The sequence below is a fragment of the Nilaparvata lugens genome, chromosome 12, assembly GCF_014356525.2.
Source record: "Nilaparvata lugens isolate BPH chromosome 12, ASM1435652v1, whole genome shotgun sequence".
NCBI lineage: Eukaryota > Metazoa > Arthropoda > Insecta > Hemiptera > Delphacidae > Nilaparvata > Nilaparvata lugens.
In genome coordinates, this window is record NC_052515.1 from 6,359,978 (window position 1) to 6,381,222 (window position 21,245).

Consider the following 21,245-nt stretch of genomic DNA (forward strand, 5'->3'; position numbering starts at 1 on the left):
ATTATTGAATCAATTGATATCGATCTTATTAAGAGCATTCAGTGCTTATCATCCTTTGATGATAGTCATACTAGTCCGCCCGAAAAAATATATTGATAATTATATTAATAAGGTTCCAGTTATATCATATAAGGATCCAGAGAGCTTCAAGAACTGGCGTTGTAAGTTCTAAGGTATTTCAGAGGGATAAATTGGTGAATACCTGTATTCATGACAAGCGTTTTAAGGATCAACTGGAAAAAACCATAGTTGGTCTTTATTATTCTCTATTCTGTACATGGTTACTGATAATCAGTCATCAACTACTTACATATATATATATATATATATATATATATATATATTATATATATATATATATATTATATAAACTCATGTTATTTCAATTATCCACTGCATACTGCTGTATATTACTGAAATTTGATAACCCTGATCTACTTTCAGCCTACTTCATTTTATTAATCAATTATTTGATCTTATCTACCTATATAATTATTTTACTTTATCAATTTTCGGTTTTTTTTTTCTCTTCAATATTCATATTGATTAAAACTTTTACAATATTTCCATTAATAAATAAATCCTTAGTTTAAATAACGAAATTAACGTTTTGGTAGAGAGTTAGTGGGGAGGATATTTTTATTATTCTTCCCAAAGAATGGACATTGATATGTCCAAAGCTCCGCCAATTTACGTAGATGCATAACAATATGATTATTACCTATAGTTATTATATTACAAATTGCTTTTTCATATCATATACAGTTCTATAGTTATTTTCCTAGTCTATATTATGTAAATTCATCTATAATTTTGCTGTATTGTAAGCTATTGTATATAAGTGTATAAGCCAGTATATATTGTAATCTACATAAATAAAGTACTCAATCAATCAATCAATCAATCAACTATCCTTTTGATTTCCTTATTGGTATTCTTCAAGAACTTCATAGAAGCAGCGGTAAGAACTATTAATCACCAGTCATTGAACCTTATGGTGGTTAATTATATTTGGAAAATTCATGTATCTACCACTGAGCTAGAGCTACGGTTTGAACCCAGCAATTTTGCGAGCCGGACGGCCTTAATATTTTGTGAATTTATTCGCAAAATAGGAACTTTAGCAACCGCCCTTATAAACATCAAGAACATCATATCATCTATAAAGGATTTACAATTTACCACATCACAATATGTACTAGAAAAAATCATTGAGATGGGTAGAGCATTGTTGTAATCTCATATTAAGCAAGCAGTTTCTGTATATATACATTTATTTTATTCATGTACGTCCAACGAATTCAGCGGAATTTGCAACATAGTAGGTTTATAATATAAAATTTCGATTGCACTCGGTCTCATCCCTGGGAAAACTCGCTGAATGTAAATAACAGGATAATAATACTATTTATCCTTGGAAAAACAGCTGCTAATTTCGTCGTCTGTCGATAATGGAAGATGCGAGTGCGTGTGTGGGAGTGAGACAGAAGTATGTTCAGCTCTTGAACTATTGCTCAATCAGCTGATCTCACGAAAAATATCATTTGGCAAGAAATGAGTCGACTTGATCAGCATAATCTGTTTTGTTGACATGACCAATTATATGATTTTTTTAAGATGCAATATTTTCTTATTTATATTAACAAATATTGTAACAAACATAGTATATCATTCTAAATTAAAGAATATCAAAATATTCAAAGATAATCATTATATTTACAGTTTTAAGTGATTAGTGAGTGTTATTTTGTTACGGTATTCAATTTTGTTTGTAAACAATCTTAATTCAAAACGTTCCTGTTTTCAAATTTTCGGACAGTAAATTGGACTTATTTTTCTTTAAATAAGTCCAATTTCTATTGGACTTAAAATTCAAAAGTTTATGGAACATAACCTACTTTTTGGACTATTTATAGTGTATAAATCAAAATTCGGGGAAGAAACAGTTTTGGGCTGTGCCTGTTGTTCCTTCCCCAATCATTATAAAGAATTGTGCTCTGTGTATCAATAAATAGATATAAACTATGCTTTTGTACTCCAGAACGAAGCTCGGTGCCCAGATATTATATTATTACGTGAACAGTGCAAAACATGAGGCAATGAGAGATTGAAGAAGAAGACATAGATAAGAGAAATATGAAGCAGACGACTGAGAAATCAAAAAGTAATACAAGAAAATTGGCAAGAAAACACCCAAGTCGCAGTGTTGATGCAAGAGCGAGAACTGGAAGTGAAGAAGCAATTGCAGTAAGATCATCATAACTCCTCATTTCTGTCGAGGTCGAGGGCTGGCTGTTTATATGCAGCTCACTACTGTACAAGGGACGGATGGCGAGCAAAAATTAGAATATAAATCAAAGCTTTAATTTCCTCTGGGAAATTTCCGATCTCGGACATTCGAGAGTCAGGAAAATACATTTATGGTGAGGGGTTGAGTTCTATGACCCTTCACACCCTTCTTGACAACTGTATTATATAATCTAAAGGGGGAGCTCTCAACACCGTTTTAAGGGTGGTGGGGAGTCGTTTGAGATGCCTTCTTATACAAGAAATTTCGTATTTGATTGTGTTTTTGACATTTATTTGCGTTTTATTACATATCAAATACAAAGAGCTAGTAAGTGCTGAGCCTGTATTGTCCTTCCTCATAATAATTCTATAATAATTTTATTACGTATTTCTATCATTGATGGATGAATATAATTACGTATAAATAAGTATTCATAATGTTAAACTGTCTGATTCAGTTATAGCGGTAGAAACACTTCAACCCATCAATCAACTAGGCCCTACTCAACTAATTTTTCACTTTCCTTACCCTATTACCTATATTCCTATATTTAGGAAAGTATTGCTTTCCGAGAAAGTTAAGGTGTGTGTGTGAGTGTGTGTGAGTGTGTGTGTGTGTGTGTGTGTGTGTGTGTGTGTGGTGTGTGTGTGTGTGGTGTGTGTGGTGTGTGTGTGTGTGTGTGTGTGTGTATGAGTGTAAGTGCGTCTGTGTACACGATATCTCATCTCCCAATAAACGGATTGACTTGAAATTAACGTAAGGTCCTTACAGTATAAGGATCCGACACGAACAATTTCGATGAAATGCGATTCAAGATGGCGGCCAAAATGGCGAAAATGTTGTCAAAATCAGGGTTTTTTGTATTTTCTCGGAAACGGTTCCAACGATTCTGATCAAAGTTATACCTAAAATAGTCATTGATAAGCTCTATCAACTGCCACAAGTCCCATATCTGTAAAAATTTCAGGTGGCCTGCCCCATCTATGCAAAGTTTGATTTTAGATTCTCAATTATCAGGCTTCAGATACAATTTAAACAAAAAAAATCAAGTGGAAAAGATTGAGCATGAGAATCTCTACAATTAATGTTCAGTAACATTTTCACCTAAATTTGAAAATAAGCTCGAAATTCGAGAAAATGTGATTATCCAATAATTGCAAACCGTTGGCAACTGTTGATTCTATTAAATGATTCACTATGAAGAGATAGCAGATCTCGTGTGTCTCCAGCGTTATTGCCCTGTCACCAGCTGGCTCAAATCTTTGAATAGTAGACTTCAGATGCGTAGGAACACTGGCGTCAGGTGATCAATTTTCATAACGGCAAGGAAAGTTGTGTGAGTGCGCCACACCAGATTTTTTTTTCTTGTAAACGGGGAGAGTAACTAGGAGTGAATCTTCGGAATCGAAACTTTACGTTTATTATAAGTACGATGAACTCGTATATGCAATGTGAGAACTTCCATATATCACAGAATTACAAAACATGTCTTCATCAGTAATATGTAGAAAAATTAGATATTTATCTTTTAAATTTTACCAAGTTAACAGAATTCTTAATAAGAACCACCTGAAAATGATGTATCATGCTCTAGTCAAGTCAATTCTGCAGTATGGCATAGTTGTTTGGGGAGGCTGTTTCAACTGTCATATTGCTGAATTATTTGTAGCACAAAAACTGATAATTAAAACTATATTAAGCAAACCCAGGCTCTATCCAACGGATATGGTTTTTAGTGATTTTGAGGTCATGACTATACGTCAATTATACATAAAAACCGTAATTGAGTACTTGATAAAATATAGATCCGATTTTCCTCTCACAATAAACTCTACACTTAATTATTATAATCTAAGGGCCACTGCTAACAAATATGTAACCTATAACACTAATATTGAATGTATAAGGAGGCAGTTAATTTACATAGGTTCATAGGTACTAAAATACTAAACCTCATTCCAAATCACTTTCTCATGGACAATAAGATCAGCGGAAAAATTAAACTGGATATAAAAAACTGGACATACAGTAATTTCTTCTTCCATTTAGATATATGACTCGAGATTTCTGCTCCAGCATTGTTTTTTCATTTTTCAGTGGACTCGCTTACCTTTATTTTGAGTACCTATTCCTCTGTTTTCTTCCTTCCCCCCATTTCTCCCTTACATTTTTCCCTCATTACTTCTCTTCTCTTCTTTGCCGGCCTATTACATGGGAAACCATAGTTGGCTAGGTATCTTCCTCTCTTTTTTTCTCTTCTCCAACACACCCAACCACAAAGCCCATGGTTTTTTATATTTGTAACATTTTATTGTGTTTTATTTGTTTCAAATTCTTTGTAATTTTGTTTTCTCTTGTTATGTATGTTTTTAATAATAATAAATTGAATTGAATTGAAATTGAATCATCGGAAAAGATCAATTTTCTACTGTTTAAAACTTTTCTTTTTCGTGTGTTAGCGTGAGCTTTCATATTTGTACGATCAATAACTATCGTACTGGAATGTAGGCTTTAGTCTGGAAGCCATTGTCACATTATTAACTAAAATGAGTTAACTGAACTGAATCAGTGTAAGATTGACCTGAGTAAGGTTTTTGATAACTCACCAGTATTTAATTTATTCATTCAATGATACAGAAAACACAGTTCATTAAAATTCTCTTAATATTGATCGTATTTAACAAAACCTACTCTACGCCATAGTGGAGTGAGTCAATTTCCTAAACATGTAGAGGACACATTAAAAGAAATTTTTATTGTAACTAACTTTTGTATGTAATTGTAATTTATCTAATATTTTCTGTAATTGATTTGAAGTTTCAGTTTCAGTCTTTTTTTTGGTGGGGGGGGTGGGTTGGAAACAAACATTTATTTATTTATTTTATTTGTCGTATTGATCGTTATAATCATTGTACTGAAATGCAGGCTTAAGCCTAGAAATCATTGTCACATTATCAAAGCAAATGAAATTAATAAATTGAACTGAATCAGTTTGAGATCAACCTGAGTAAGCTTTTTGATAACTGACCTGCATTCACCTAATATTGATCGGATTTGAAGGTAGGAATAGTCCAAAAGTGAATGAAAGGTCTACATAATATAGCTGGAAAGTCATCAGCTAGGTATGTCAAAGCTGCGAATAATGTCAACGTTAGTTTGACTGATTTTAAGAGTACATGTTCAACCCGAGACCAGCAGTTATGTGATAAGCTCTGTTTCAATGCAGTACATGTACGGCTGAACAATGTGGTGTAGATGTTTTTGAGAAATGTGCATGAACAAGAGTCTGATCCAAAAATGTCATTCATACTACTAAGCCAACTCATCTATGCTTGGACATTATGTTCATGGTCATTCTACTAGATGGATTTGCTCTTGAATCTCGTTATGAATTTGGAAACATCGAATTCATGTTCATGGACTCATGACTTTATGACTTCTGACTCTTCATCAAGTTGAAACTTCAAACCCCTTCAAAACTTAAAACTTCTACATAGACCAGAACATGTGAATGGTAAGTGGTGATACATGTTATAAGAGGATAGAGGCAAGTAAATTACAGCGTTCATGTAGGAGATATGAAAGGAATGTACAGTATATTTGGAATATAAATATGCGGAATTTTGCAGTATATTACGAGAATAAGTTGAAGTAAAACTACAAACTATTTGAGAAGTGTACAGGTGAGAGATCATATTACTACAGCTAACACGTCCATTACGTATTCTAATCCAGAAGCCTTAAAAGGTACGCCTGAATATTTAAAAAAATCACTTGTGACTATGTTCAGTTCCTATTTGGATATTCCCTGTGACTTGTATCTTTAGCCGATTTTCCAGTGTTTGAAAGTTTTAAATTCGTATAACATTGGGATTTCCCAGTATGTGAGATTCAAAATACGTTAATTCATGAAGATTTTCATTGAAAATGGCAACTAAGTTGGTTAGTAGTAGGCTACATGAGAATATGTTTCATATAGCTGTGCTCTTTGACTTTGTGATACATTCATGTGGGTTTAGTTTGACACACCCAACTCATGTACTGGGTTATATTCATGTTGATCTAGCCCACATTCTCATGTATTTCACTGTTGGATAAATACCACCTGAATTAAAATAGTGTGTGAAATTCGAATGTCATCGAAGTATTATAGTTACAGGTGACATTGGATTTTCATTTTTATGTAAAGTTGCACTATGAATAGTACAAGAACGTCATAAATGAAGTTGAGATGTATACTAAACATACCTTTTTATGGAAGGTGATTCATATAATTCATAGGATAATACAACAGAATAATAACAGTGGCTTGAAGAGAACTAGTGATAAAATATGGAAAGATCCATCCATTGTTCAAGATCTTGAATTCTTACATAGAACAAGAAAAACAACTTACGATTATAATAAGTCATTATTATGGACCACAACATAGTGGAGTGGCGGCTTCAAGCTTGCACAGAAGCCGGTTTAATTTAAACCGTGATTAATTAAATAATAATTTAATTTAATAACATTTGAAGAGTGTTAAAAATAATGTATGTATCGAAAAAGGCTTTTCCGTTTTTGGTGCAACCCGCACTTAGTGTTAAGTGGAATGTATGTATATAACCGTTCCACTTTGTTGTCCGATACATACATTATTTTCAACACTCTTCAAATGTTGGAACCACCTTTGCCGCTACACTGTAGACACCTCAGCGTATTTTGACACCACAGAACAGGTGAAATATATATCAAAGATGTGGAAATGTGAGCATACATAATTGAAATAGGAAGTCAATAATATCTTGATATGTATTTCTCATTAAATTAAAGAATATTAAGCATATTCATCTGAAGTAAATAGCTCTAACAAGCGCTTCTATTCCACAATAACTGACCCCAACATTATTATTCAAGTTGGATCAAACTGGACATTGAAGCTTCAAGTCCCAAGTACAAGTTTCCCATTCGGGTTCAGTTCGCATTATTATGCAGCGAGACAATTTACCAGACCAATCATTGCCGGAAAATCGTCGGCAAACTTTCAGGAAAACCGACATGAAAATTGACCACCAGACGGAAACCCAAGTTTCTGTGGACTTGGAGTTTGCACCATTTAGAATGGAAAGGAAGAGAGGGATATGAAAGGGGGAGGAAGGGAGTTTGATGAATAGGGGAAGGGGAGAAAGTGAGAGGGAGAGGGAATGAAGCGAGAAGGGTAGGAAAGGGGAAACGGATGGTAAAGATAAGGGAAAGGGATAAAAGTGAGAGGAGAAGGGAATGGAGTGAGAAGAGGTAGAGGAAGGAAACAGGAAGTCAGAGATGAAGGAAAGGTGAGGGGGATGGAAGGGGGAGGAAAGTGAAAAAGGCGAGAAAGGGATTGGAAAGGAAAAAGTAATAAAAAAGGCATGGACGAGAAAGGGAGGAGAATAGGAAGGGAAAGGGTGAGAAAGGGAAAATAAAGAGAAGGGAATGGGGAAGAGAAAGTGGAAGGAAAGAAAAAAGATTGAAGAGGGAAGGGGAAGAGATGGGAAAGGGAATGGAAAGGGGAAGAGAAAAGGGAGGGAAAGGGACAGGGGAGGGAAGGGGAAGGGAAGGGGTAGTGAAGGGAAAAGGAAGGGGGTGGAAAGGGGAAGGGAAGGGGGAAGGAAGGAGAAGAAAAGGGAAAGGGAAAGGGAAGATAAGGGGAGTGGAAGGGAATGGGGAAAGGGAGGGGTAAGGGAGGAGGATGGAAGAGTGAGGAAATGGCATGGATGAGAAAAGGGGGAGAATAGGAAGGGTGATGGGTGAGAAAGGGATTCGAAAGGGAGAGGGAAGGGAAAATGGCAGAGAACTTGTTGAATAAGCAATTCTTGGCTAGCATTTGAGCTGAGCATGGGTCTTCTATTCATATAATAGTGGGTAGTGCAGTTATTTGAGAAGTTGAGTCTGGTTATTTGACTGAAAGTTCCGAACGATATTCAGATAGTATTGGAGTCGAAATGTTATCACAGGTGCTTGGAAGCAAAAATGACCACGTAGAAGTCTAGAAGAGTGGAAATAGCGAAATAAACCAGAAGAAAATCTGGAATGGGAATATTGGTGAATAGGTCCAAGAGGAGAAAAAGGAAAATTCAAAAGGAGTGAAAATGAGGAATTGAAGTTCAGATTGGAGTACTTATAAATTTCCAGTAATATACTGAGCCAGGTCCATTCCTAATAAACAAAATCTGGCGCACTCACACAACTTTCCTTGCATTTATGAAAATTGATCAACTAACGCTACTGTTCACGCGCATCTAAAGTCTACTATTCAAAGATCTAAGCCAGCTGGTGACAGGACAATAACGCTGCAGACACATAAAGTCTGCTATCTCTTCATAGTGAATGATTTGAAAGAATCAACACTTGCCAACAGTTTGCAAATTGAATAATATTTTCTCGAACTTCGAGCTTATTTCCAATTTTAGGTGAAAATGTTACTTAATATTAATTGTAGAGATTTTTATGCTCAATCTTTTCCACTTGAAATTTTTTGTTCAAATTGTATCTGAAGCTTAGTAATTGGGAATCTAAAATCAAACTTTGCATAGATGGGGCGGAACTACTGAAATTTTTACAGATATGGGACTTGTGACAGTTGATAGAACTTTATAATGAAATTTTCAGGTATAGATTTGATCAAAATCGTTGGAGCCGTTTTCGAGAAAATCGCGAAAAACCTTGTTTTTGACAACATTTTCGCCATTTTAGCCGCCATCTTGAATTGCATTTGATCGAAATTGTTCGTGTCGGATCCTTATAGGGGAAGTTCCAAATTTCAACTCATACACACACACACACACATACAGACCAATACCCAAAAACCACTTTTTTGGACTCAGGGGACCTTGAAACGTATAGAAATTGGGGTACCTTAATTTTTTTCGGAAAGCAATACTTTCCTTACCAATGGTAATAGGGCAAGGAAAGTAAAAATCTCAATAAATATGTTCATGTATTCCACTGAGAATTAGAACTGGAAAAATATTTACGGATAAAACTAGGTTCGGTTTTTCAATGATCAATTATGTAGATTATTCCACTGGATGAGAAAAGAACACGCTCAAATCAAGAATGATACTACTTCAAGAAGAAACAAAAATGTATCATCATGATAGTATATGTTGTCACGTTATTCTTTATTTAAATAACGATTAGCCTCCTGCTTGGCATCAGTCGGTAGAGCATGAATATTTGATATAATTATATAATCAGGTCGTGGTTTTTTAATAGGATTCAGTCTCATAAAATCTTTATAGGCCCAGGTATGAGCTTCCCCTATAACTCTTGTAATTCATTAAAAAAAATAAATATATATAGATATGATACTTATACTATAGTGTTGAGGAATTAAAATAAATTGCACACCATAAACATTTTGATACATATATTAAACAAATAATGCAAAAAATAGATCGAGGCAAAAATATATAAAGAGCGATAAAAATATAATATAAATAAAAATAGAACAATAATTGAAATCAGTAAAATATCACAGGCTAAACTTTATACTCTAGATTTATGGCACGAATCATTACCATGTGCCTTTATCTTAAAATCATATGCAACCTTCTGCATGTAGCTGCGATATGCGCCTGGTACCTCCTATTTCCTGAATACACTTAATTATTTTTATTAGGTTTTTTACTTATGCTCTCTACATGCTAGCTAATATTCTATATACTAATATTTATTTCATGCTTCCTTATAGTTAGCCACGCGACCATGTGTTCTTTCAAATTGCATACCGTTTTGTTTGCAATAGAGCTCTGCCAAGGGGTTTTGGTCAGATTCTACGTTGCTCGATTCGGTCGATCGTTAGGTCGCCGATCACTGAATGCATATACCTAACCTCAATCTTCAAAATATTTTATATAATAATATATTTATTAGCAACAAACTCTTTCAAAGCCTTTTTAGGTTTTTTGTACCGTTTAGCCAGAACAAGCTGATGCTATCTAATCTTAATTGTTATCTATTTGGCGATATTAGCCAGTTACTTTATTCAGACCTATTAATACTTCGGTTAGGGATTTTTATCTACCCAAATTTCCGATACTTTACAATGTTAAATCAGTCAGTTTTTTGTCAATAGACCAGACTTGTCATGCAATTTCAGAGAAATCCAGTTTTTTAAACGATGGACTTTGATATGGAAGAGAATGCGACAAGTAGAAAAGAATAATTGAGAATGATATAGTATACTATGAACTGGAATATAATAATATTGGAATGAGGAAAATATAAATGGCTGAGAAAATTAAACATGGATGAGGATATCATAAGACATTTTATCGAACTCGTGTTATTTTTTCAAGATTCTTTCATGCACTGAGATCTCTTATGATAATAATAAATTATGTGTACTTTCAATTTTCTCAGGTTTTCCAACTGTGTTACGAGTACTTCTTCATTAATATGTTAGAAGTCAAGTAGTTTATCGATGAATTCTTTGCAATTAAGACAATCTATCAATATTTATTTATACAAGCAAGAAGAAAAAGAGCGATTACTAAGTTGTCAAGTTGAACAGGTCGAGTTTTTAAAGTTCAAAAAAGCCCCAAGTTTGTAGGTAGTGTTGAAAATAATATTATTGATTATGCACATGAGGTGATTAAATACTCAACAGGGTTGTCAATGGCAGAAAAATCTATGAAGCAGGATGGGACATTTAAATGGAAAAATCTGTGGCACTTATAAATTGAAACAGTTTCTTAGCTGACCATCAACAAAATATTATTTCAATGTTATGCAAAGTCCTTTTTACATGGTTCAAAGTAAATTAACTAGGCTTTGAATATAGTAGTCATCATGATATTGTAGGTGATATCATATTAGAGGTGAACAGATATATCAGTGGTGATATCTTGTGGGATGTAATTGAATTGTAGCAGAGACAAAATAATCTAGGTATCTTTACCCAAATAATTAAACAGTATGACTCTATGATAGTAGAAAATTACTCTATGATAGTTGTTAGCTGTATTGTTAGTTATCGAAATATTAGTGTGTTTATCCCATACATTATAAGCTACATAAATGAAAAAATTTTATGTGATTTAATCTAGTGAATCTACTATCACTTTACTGCAGTACATCCTTCTCTTCCAATGTCTAATATCTACTAATGTCACTCTAATATCTACTCTATCTAAGCACTTCATAGAGGAGCACTCTATGTGTTTTATGTCTGATAGATAACAACCGGATGGTCCTCCAGTGAGATTAACTTATTTTGTCAGCAATTCGTTCATTAATCCCTCAATTCTTCCCTTCCGAACAAAGCTGACAGTTGAACGTGAATGTGACTAGCAAGAGATAAGGCATGTAGGTGTGATGAAAGTGAAGTGCATTGGATCATGTAGGACACAGACTCATCCCTCACATCAACCTGGAGAGGGGAGGGTGCATTGTACCCCCAAAGGGTTGATTTAAAGCTGATTGAGGGGGTGTTTAGATGTTTTAGTGAGAGACGGGTTGAGGACCCTATAAAGCGTCGTGTAGGACAGAATTCATCCCTTATATTCCAACGAAGGGGGCATTGTAGTCCAAAGGGTTAATTTAAAGCTCACGAGAGGGTGGGGGCTCCCGTTGTTATGTGTGGTGGGGAGGGGTTATCAGGACCTTTTGGAGATGAATTGAGGACCATGAAGTTGGAAAACCTGTGATTGGAGTGAGAGGAGTAGGTGGAGAAGTAGGAAGTGGAGAGGAGAAGATGGAGAAGTGGAAAGGGAAGGAGAAGTACGAAGAGAATTGGGACGAGGATGAAGATGAGGATGAGTAGGGTTATAAGTTGATAGTGAAAAGTGATTGAGGACGTTTTGGATCTGATATACTAAGGTGATTCCAGGTTAGGGTTGGCATGTACTATCTCTCAACCCTGTGTACAGTTTTCTCTCACACAAACAAGGGCCAAAGATGGGATAGCCTTGATTAGCATTGATGAGCTCTGTCAACATAGGCAACAAGATTGAAGGGTGTTTTAGTAGTGCACTATTCTATCACCTCAGTCCACTCACCTCACTCTCTCACACTCACACTTACTCTCTCTCTCTACTCTTTGGCAAATATAGAGGGTGGTCAGTAAGTGTTGTGCATTATGTTTCTCCATGATGAGATACCCCAGCAAGATTGCAACCCATTGAAGTTTGTATTTTGTTCCAGGGGGAGATAAGATATAACAGGTAAATACAGTAAGGGTCCTGTAGCTTTACCTATCGGCGGAGAGCAACTAGACTACAATACTACCCGTTCCAAAACATAGAGCTTCCTTCATCTAGGGATTCAGGTACTCTGGAGTTACTCTATGTTTTTTGAAAGTATGAATATCACCCCGCGAACCATAACTTGCCAATATACATAGTTTCGGAGGCAAAGCTACCGGACGCGTACTATACAGTACATGTATCGTTGTAGATTAATGGAATGAGTGAGTGAATGATCATTGCTATTTGATCTGGATTTTGAGATTTTTTGGGATCGAGTGAATGGGAAATTGAGGTGCCTATCAAGAAGTCGTGAGTTGTCACAATACATTCATACAATAACTAGTAGTTCTGTGAACAGTAGACCTCACGCAGTATTCTCATCCACAAGTACCTGATTGAAACTATAGACCTTATGGAAATACAGCAATAGACTGGCTTCTCCATACATCTGTCAGCTGATTTATGATGAATAATTCTATGGTCTGATTTTTACTCTAATATTGGCATATGAGGGAGTCTCCTTTTTCCTTTTATATTATCCTTGAAATGCAAAATTTCCAAAAACCTTGTATATACGTCGATGCGCAATCAAAAAAGGAACAAACCAGTCAAATTTCATGAAAATCTATTACCGCGTTTCGCCGTTAATGCGCAACATATAAACATTTAAACATTCAAACATTTGAACATTAAGAGAAATGCCAAACCGTAGACTTGATTCTTAGACCTCACTCCACTCGGTCAATTATACTATAGAGATTTTTTTCTCTTTAATATTTTTTTTTAGGAGAATCATTCAATATTTGATATTGGGGGAACATTTGAGAAAGTAGAGACAGCAACTATGAATTTTATTCATGTACAGCTGAATAATAAATGCAGTATCAAATTCCGCAATAGTAAGGAAGTTAAACTAAAGTTAAGAAAACTATAAAGAAAGTAATGTTCTAATTGGTAGCTGTTGTAGTTGAAAATGGATATTGAATTGAAAGTGAAAAAAAATCTTTATCAGGCGGAACTGCTAGTTACTATTTTGTTATTTTTCTTCGTTTGTAATGTTTTTTGAAAAATTCCATTTAAATTTCATTCTATTATTGCTGAACATTCTCAATGAACTGTCATATATAATAGTTTGCTATAGGTCCAATGGTATAGTTTTCAATTGAAGATTTTTGTGAGCACTAATTATAGTTTGAGATAGCTGTGTGTCATTTTCTAATTTATATGAAAATTGGTTGATGGCTTGATGGCGAAGGATGGTGGAAGTGATATTATAATCTTCAATAGTTATAATCAGTTGAAGACTTCCACATTCAATTGAATAGAATTCCAAATAATCAGTGGAATCAATTTCATTTCTACTAGAGAATTTACTTGTTTCATTTGAATAGGATACTTTAAATAATACTCGTTTGGATTTTCGTTTAATAATAATTATTGAATATAATACTCTTCATAAGATCATTATATTAGAATAAAAATGTTATAAAAAATATTTTAATTTGAAAAATAGAAATTGCTTGGAACAATTCGAATACAGATTAACGATCATATAATAGTACTGGAACAATAACAAAAATTCATTGTTATTCGAAAAAAAACAGTTTGATAGAATAGAATTCATAATTGATTCGACCTGCAATGTTCATGTAATGCGGAATTGAATTCATAATATTCAATTCAAATAAAACATGAAATAACACAATTATGATATTTTTTTCAGAGTATAGAAGTAGATACTGTAGTTTACTAGAAAATAAGAATCGATTTCTATTGCTGTAGGGAAGCTCAAAGACACTGGCCAATACAAAAATCTGTAATCCCATCCTTTATCGAGGCAATCAATAAATCATGCAATTCAATTCAATCATTTATTGATTTCAATTATTTTCAATCGATTAATCAACAATTCAATCTATCAATTATTTTCATATCACTCAAAAAAATAGACAAATGATTCGGATGAGCTTACCTCAATAGAACTCAAGTTCTCCTAAGAAGAACTTGCTCCTGCTGCTCAACTCCGATCCTGCGATAGTCTCCTTCCAATCTTCACTTCTATCTGACTTTCTCACAACACAAAAGCACAATATCTCTTGATTCCGTCAGCACTGTTGATTATTCAACGAGTCTGTGTGAACACACGTGTAATTTACAAGTTTTTTCACAAAATTACACGAGTCTTCTCCAAGGTCATGAATTGAAGTTCATTATCAAGGACGTTCACTTATCAATTACTGAGCTAGTTGAAAAGTGAGCTATAGAGCATCTGTAATATGGAGTAGCTCATCAGTCTGCACTGGAAGGAGCTTCGAATGATAGCGCGTTCAACATCACAATCAGGTATTATCCGTGATATCAGGACTTGTTCTGAAATTATAATAGGATTAACCTCGACCCAAACAGGAATATGAGAACTGATAACGAGGACGAAAATAATTAAAGGATGTGGATGTGGATATGGGAGTAAGAAAAGTAACAATATGGAACTTATGATAATAATTTGACAGTAATGAGGATGAATTGAAGTGAATTTGGCAATAATTAACGTTCAAGTAAAAGTTAAATCAGTTCCATCTGAAGAAAAAGTGAAAACAATGGTAGAAACCGGAAGCTATAGAATAATTGGATGAGCTTCAGCTCAATAGAGTGTTACCAAACTAAGAATGAATGAGGAAAGATTTGAGAAGAGAATGAGAGCAAAGTGAACAAATAAAAATTAAATCCATCCATTATTTTTCAAGTGCAACATAAGTTAGAATGATTGGACAAGAAGAACAGGTATAGTGGAAACTGTTCCTTTTACAAAAAAAAATATATATAATTGGTTCTTTTAAAAATAATTGATGATTTACATCATGGTTTCAAAAGTGGATTTTCAATATGTTTCACGATTGTGATAACATTTTTGTTTGACTTTGTGTTAAGAGGTTTATCTACTCTGAAAAATCGAAATACTGAACTCCGCCTCTAGAATGTTTATTCTCAATTGGGGTTTGAAGCAGTTTTGGGCTGATAACTGAAACTATCGTTTTAATCCAAATTTATTTATTTATTTCTATGAACTTATTTATTCACAATGCAAATGACACTGATGTAATAACATTGGTAGAAAAGATAATAAGGTAGTCCTTGTGCTATTTATCTTCCAAATCTATAGGTGACAAAGTCTAAGATAAGGTTAGAATTTCACGTGTACAATTTTCATAAAATTTAAGTCCAAAATAAACATTGCGTTTGATTGCATTTGTATTGTTCATGAATAAATAGATACTGTAAATGAATGAGTTTTGATGAGTTGTTATGTTATAGATATATGGCTATGCTGAGTTATTGGAAATTTAGATTTAAACTACAACAGCATGACTAATAAAAACTTATAGGTCGTTAACCTCTACCAATCTACTTCAATGTCTACCCATTACTATAGACCACAAAACTGTCTTTATTATGGTTATATAAGTGAAGAGAATAGAAAATGAAAAAAAAAACTGAGACATGTGACAGAGAAGATATAGAAAATGAAAAACTAAAATGAACACATACCAAAATAGTTGATGAGAACTTAGAAGAAATACCAAAGACTAGAATAATTGGAGGATGTGATTATAAAAGTAAAAAAGCGGATGAGAAGAGTGTGAGAGTAATGAGTGTAGAAAGAGATAGAAGAACAGAGTAAAAAGAGAAAAAAAGATATAGAAGTAAAGAGAGTAAAAGAAATAACTAGCTCACTGAAACAACCGCACTGTAACACACGTTAGTTAGAAACTGGTTACACACAGTATTATCTCAGTGGCCAATTCCATGTTACGTAATGCAATCGTTGCTCTGGGAGATGAAGAAACAGAATGGAAGGGGAATTCGAGTTAGAATGGGAAGGCAGAAGAGAGGCTGAGAGGATGAAGGAAAGATAGTGTGAGAGAGAAAGGAGAGAAGTATAAAATAGGGAGACGAACAAAGAAGAAGTAAATGCGGAAGAGTTGATAAGGAGTGAGAATGAGAGAAAAAATAGCAAAAAAAGGAGGGAACACACAAGGAGACTGAGAGGATAAATAGGTTTTTTATAGTTGACAATATATTCTTGGATTCTGGCTTGAATTCGGGTTTATAATAAATTACTAGACATTTAGCTATTCAAGGAACAAACCGTTTTTACAGAATAGTGTAAAATAATGAAGAGCTATACCATTTTTTCAAATAAAATCAAATTAAGAACTATTATGGAAAATTGAACTACTATTATAATTCTGAACTATTTTTTATTTTATACAACTACCATATACAATACATTTACAATTACTACCAGTAATCACAATATACTTTACTGAATTGAACATTGAACTATTTCAACTACTACTGAACAGTGTGAAGATATGGAATATATGAAATGTGAATTGTGTCCACACATGAAATAGTGGAAGAAGAAGAAGAAGAAGAAGAGGAAGAAGAAAAAGAAGAAGAAGAAAAAGAAGGAGAAAAAGAAGAAGAGAGTAAATATCAAAATCGGTATCAAAATCATCTCAAGGACTCCTCATTATTTGGAGATATTATTGACATTAAGTGATTACTAGACCAATAGAAGATTCCATCATTCCATTTTCAGTGAAGAATTTTTGTTATGATGAAGATATTATAGGCTACATCTCGAACGAGAAATCAAGAACGAAGAAAAAATACTATAAATTCGAGACTGTTTAGTCTGAACTGCTGCAAAGTAATTGACCCAGTTCACCAAAAACATTGTATGTGCTGCCAATTGGGTCATTGGCCCAGCTGTCTAGTGAAAGTGAAAGGAGAAAGAGATACAGTGGGTGGGCACACATTTCAAATAAATAATTGTTAAATAACTGTTCTCTTCTACATCAACTTCTTCATCTCTTCATATTCTTCTCCACTTTTCTATCTGTTGGATACAATTCAAATTCTCGTCAAAAGTTTTTTCTCTCACTTCTTCCATTATTTTTTGCCCTCTTATTCTTCCTCTGGCTGCTCCTTTTCTCTCTTCCTCTTTCCACATCAGACTACTCCTCTCTATTCTATAACATCAAGTTTATTTGTCAGATGCATCTGAGGTCGTCTATTGATTACCGAAAACTGATTAATAATTATTATGGTTTTCTTCACTCTTATACTTTTTAATATTCTTCTTCGACCTCTATAGTGTTAAGACAGCACCTGATAAACATTGGTTCACTATCCTTGACTGTCATTAAACAAATCAGAGAGCCTTATCCTTCATTAAGTCCGCACCGTTTCCAAATCGTTTGTGAGCTATCAATAAATACAATGAACTACCAGTATATAATTAAATCTCAGCTTTTGTACAAATGAATTATTGGGATCATGAGAAAAGATAATAATAATAATAATATTATTATTATTTTTTTTTATTATGAGAAAAGATATCATTTCCTTGGTAAATATGGTCAGAGAATAGCTTGATTAGTTATTTTGTGATAAAATATATTCAAATAATATATGAACGTGCAAAAATGTCATTTCCATGGATAATTGGACTAGCTTGGTCGTGCTGAGTAGGAATAGTCCCCATTAAAACTCATTTGGATAATATTTTTACTCTACTGGACTCGTACACCGATCTGCTATATGGTAATTTAGCGTTATCCTCCACCTTCATTCTCCACTTTCCACTTAATTTTCTCTCAAACATCATTTTCTCTTCCAGTCAATGTCCCCTACAATCCTCCCCTACAATTCGGCCATCATTGCAAAATCAAGTAAGTACGGTAAATAGTACTTACAAAGCTGATCTGTTGAATAAATAGTACTTGCACGCAAGTAAATATGGGCTAATTACCCTCAACAATTGAATGTGGGCGAGGAAATTGACAAATAAATGGTTGCTGCTAATTGTCGGTTCTGTTTACCGCGGCAGCCATTTTGAGCAATAAACAATTTAATGAACTAAGTGGTCATGAGGGTAGCTGTTTGCATGCTAGGGATGATGGGTTATCGGAGGGAGCGTGTGACCTTGAAAGCTGTGGGCTTCTGACGAGAATTAACATAAATAACATGAATTAACATAATTGTGATAAACATGTAATCTCAATTTGGATTCCAATGTTCATTCAAGCTGCAGAAATACGTTTTCTAAGAAGTGCATTTGGCTGCACTGGAATCAGAATCAGAATCAGAAATAATACAGATATAAGATAGGATTTATCAATTTTTCAATTCAATTTTTCCAATTTCAATTTATAAAAACACACAAAACAATTATTACTCTTCTGCATTAAACAATTCTACACAATAGTTGCAACTGGTGCAGTCCATTTCAATGGAATGTCACATGATTTTCAAAACTATAGATCTACTGGAAAAGATTCATAAGAAGGCCGAGAAAGAGATGAATACCGGAACAAGTTGATTAATAATCCTAATAATCCTTGAAGTGAGATGATCATCATTTGTAGTTGCTGGAGTGGTTGTTTTTTTTTGCTGAGTTTGATGCTCACATACGTTTCAGGCTTGTGCGTTTGTGATGGTAATAATGAGAGGTGAGTGAACCTGTACAGTTTTAGATGGCTTACGAACCACCAAGGAGTTGCTTTACATCTCATAACTGCAAGTTGATGGAGCAAGTCTACTGAACTGAGACTCATGTGAAGAGGTGAGCACCTTATTCGAATTGGATTGCTATCCTTGCCTCTCATTAGACAAAGCATATAACTTTTCCCAACTCCTTACAGCTCCAAGCCTCTTTTGAGATATAACGAGCTATCAGAATATTTTTTGATCGATCACAATCATGAGCATTTCTTTTCACTAAATCATTGGAATAATATGTATTTTCTTGATGAGAATGATATTTTTGAGATATTTTCGACAAGGAACAACAATATTGATAGGCTTTCATCATTATGAGGTGAAACGGAATGACTTGAATCACACCAAACTACTATGGAAACTACTATAGTGGCGTCTCTTCCCCTAAATAAAGATTCATTACCTACCTTACTTGAAATCCCAACTCGAGTCTTCGCACAGGCTACAGTGCCCATGAAGGCTCATTCCGTAATCTATAATATGAAACCCTTATTCAACTACTTCATTATTTGTATTTTAAATGAATAAATGAATTTTTCTCCTTCTCAAATTACAAAAATTATAAAAGTAGAATTTAATAGTATTTTGGAAATTATACTGATCACGTATCCGGTAGTGTGATCAGATAATCGAAGTATAATTAATAATGTTAACATTATAAAATTGAATGATAAATAATAAAAATAAACTATTTTATATTATTTATCATTTTTGTACTTATCGTGTTGTGGAATAAAGAAGAATCTTGATTTGATTTTTCTTTATTTTCATGCACTGATGCATTGTACGTGAATAAGTGAACTATTATTCTATAGTATAGAGAAAAATACCATAGTATTCTAACTACCGTCCACGTTCTCTTGGTCTCATTCTCCTAAGTTACCTTCTATTTTGTCTCATTTTTTTCTGAGCTTCATCCCCTCCTTATTTCCATCAACAGCTGAGAATAATATTCATGAGGGACAAACATTCAATCAGTGATGATTGAGACGTTGCAAGAGTTGGTCGGTAGAGACAGTTGCTCCCTTATCAATAGTTGAACTTTGTCACTTTGTGTTCAAATCAATCGGAGTGTTTATTTCTGGTGACTCGCTGCGACAAAACATCTTTCAGTGAAATCCGGTGTAAATTCAGTGAAATACGTGACTTTTTTCGACAAAACATCCTTCTGTGAAATACGTGAACATTTTCCCCCGTTCAGTTTGCTTTCCCAAGTTAACAGTATGTCTGAGTGCACTGTTTGTAAAAATTCAGTATCAACACGTAATGCTAAAATTATTTGCAGTGATTGTAATAAACCGTGTCATGGAAACTGTGTAAATATGTCCAAAGCGGATATCGAGTATGTATCAGCCCAAAAACAAATTTGGCGTTGCCCAACATGCTCGGAGTCTAGGAGGAAAAGCATGGCAGCAGTATCGGCGGCCGAGGATGGCAAAGCTAACCACTCCCACGTCATTTTTATGCTGGAGGAGGCTCGAGAAGATCGTAAGAGGATGGAAGAACAGTTCAACAAATCTTTCGAGTTCGCTCATAATAAAATTGAGGACCAAAATAAATTGATAGTGGAACAATCGAGTAAACTTGCTGAGTATTTGAAGGTTATTGAAAGTCTTACGCAGGAAAATGTGAATTTAAAAAACAAGGTCAAGGATTTAGAGGATAGGGTTGATCACGTCGAACAGTATACGCGAATGAACACTGTTGAAATTTTTGGTGTTCCTGAAACGACCGAAGAAGACACCTATGAAGTTGTGAGAAGTGTGTGTACTGCTCTAGATTTATATATAAAACGAGAGAACATTGATGTCTGTCATCGCCTGAAAAAGATGCAAGGCAGTAATCGTCCGGCTGGTATCATAGTGAAATTTGTTAGGAGAGAGGATAAAATGAACTTAATTCACAAGAGAAAAGTGAAAAGAAATTTCTCTACTCGTCACTTGGGTCTCAAGGTTCCAGAACAGCTTGTTTATATAAACGAGTGTTTGAGTCCAGGTAACAAGAAGCTTACCACAGCGGCGCGACAGATGAAGGATAAAGGATACGCATATCTCTGGGTGCAGAATGGTCACATCCTTATAAGAAAGAAGCAGGGATCACAGGTGAAAAGAATAGCATCTATGGACACTCGAAATTCCCTTTGAGACCGACTTATAAAGGAACTGATAACAGCTTTA

At 34.3% G+C, this 21,245-nt stretch overlaps 1 protein-coding gene across 3 annotated transcripts in view; it reads right to left on the bottom strand.

The window, feature by feature from the left end:
• The window catches only part of LOC111052965 (venom carboxylesterase-6), a 79,463-nt gene extending 63,150 nt beyond the window's left edge, over positions 1-16,313 (bottom strand). For 2 of the 3 annotated variants that reach the window (XM_039438812.1, XM_039438811.1), the window contains exons 1-2: positions 16,048-16,273; positions 14,474-14,871 (exon numbers count right to left, since the gene is read on the bottom strand). The gene's annotated coding sequence lies outside the window, so the exon portion shown is untranslated. Of the gene's footprint in view, positions 1-14,473; positions 14,872-16,047 lie in introns of all 3 variants that reach the window. The other variant, XM_039438813.1, reaches the window with a different exon arrangement.
• Positions 16,314-21,245: the final 4,932 nt, after the last annotated feature.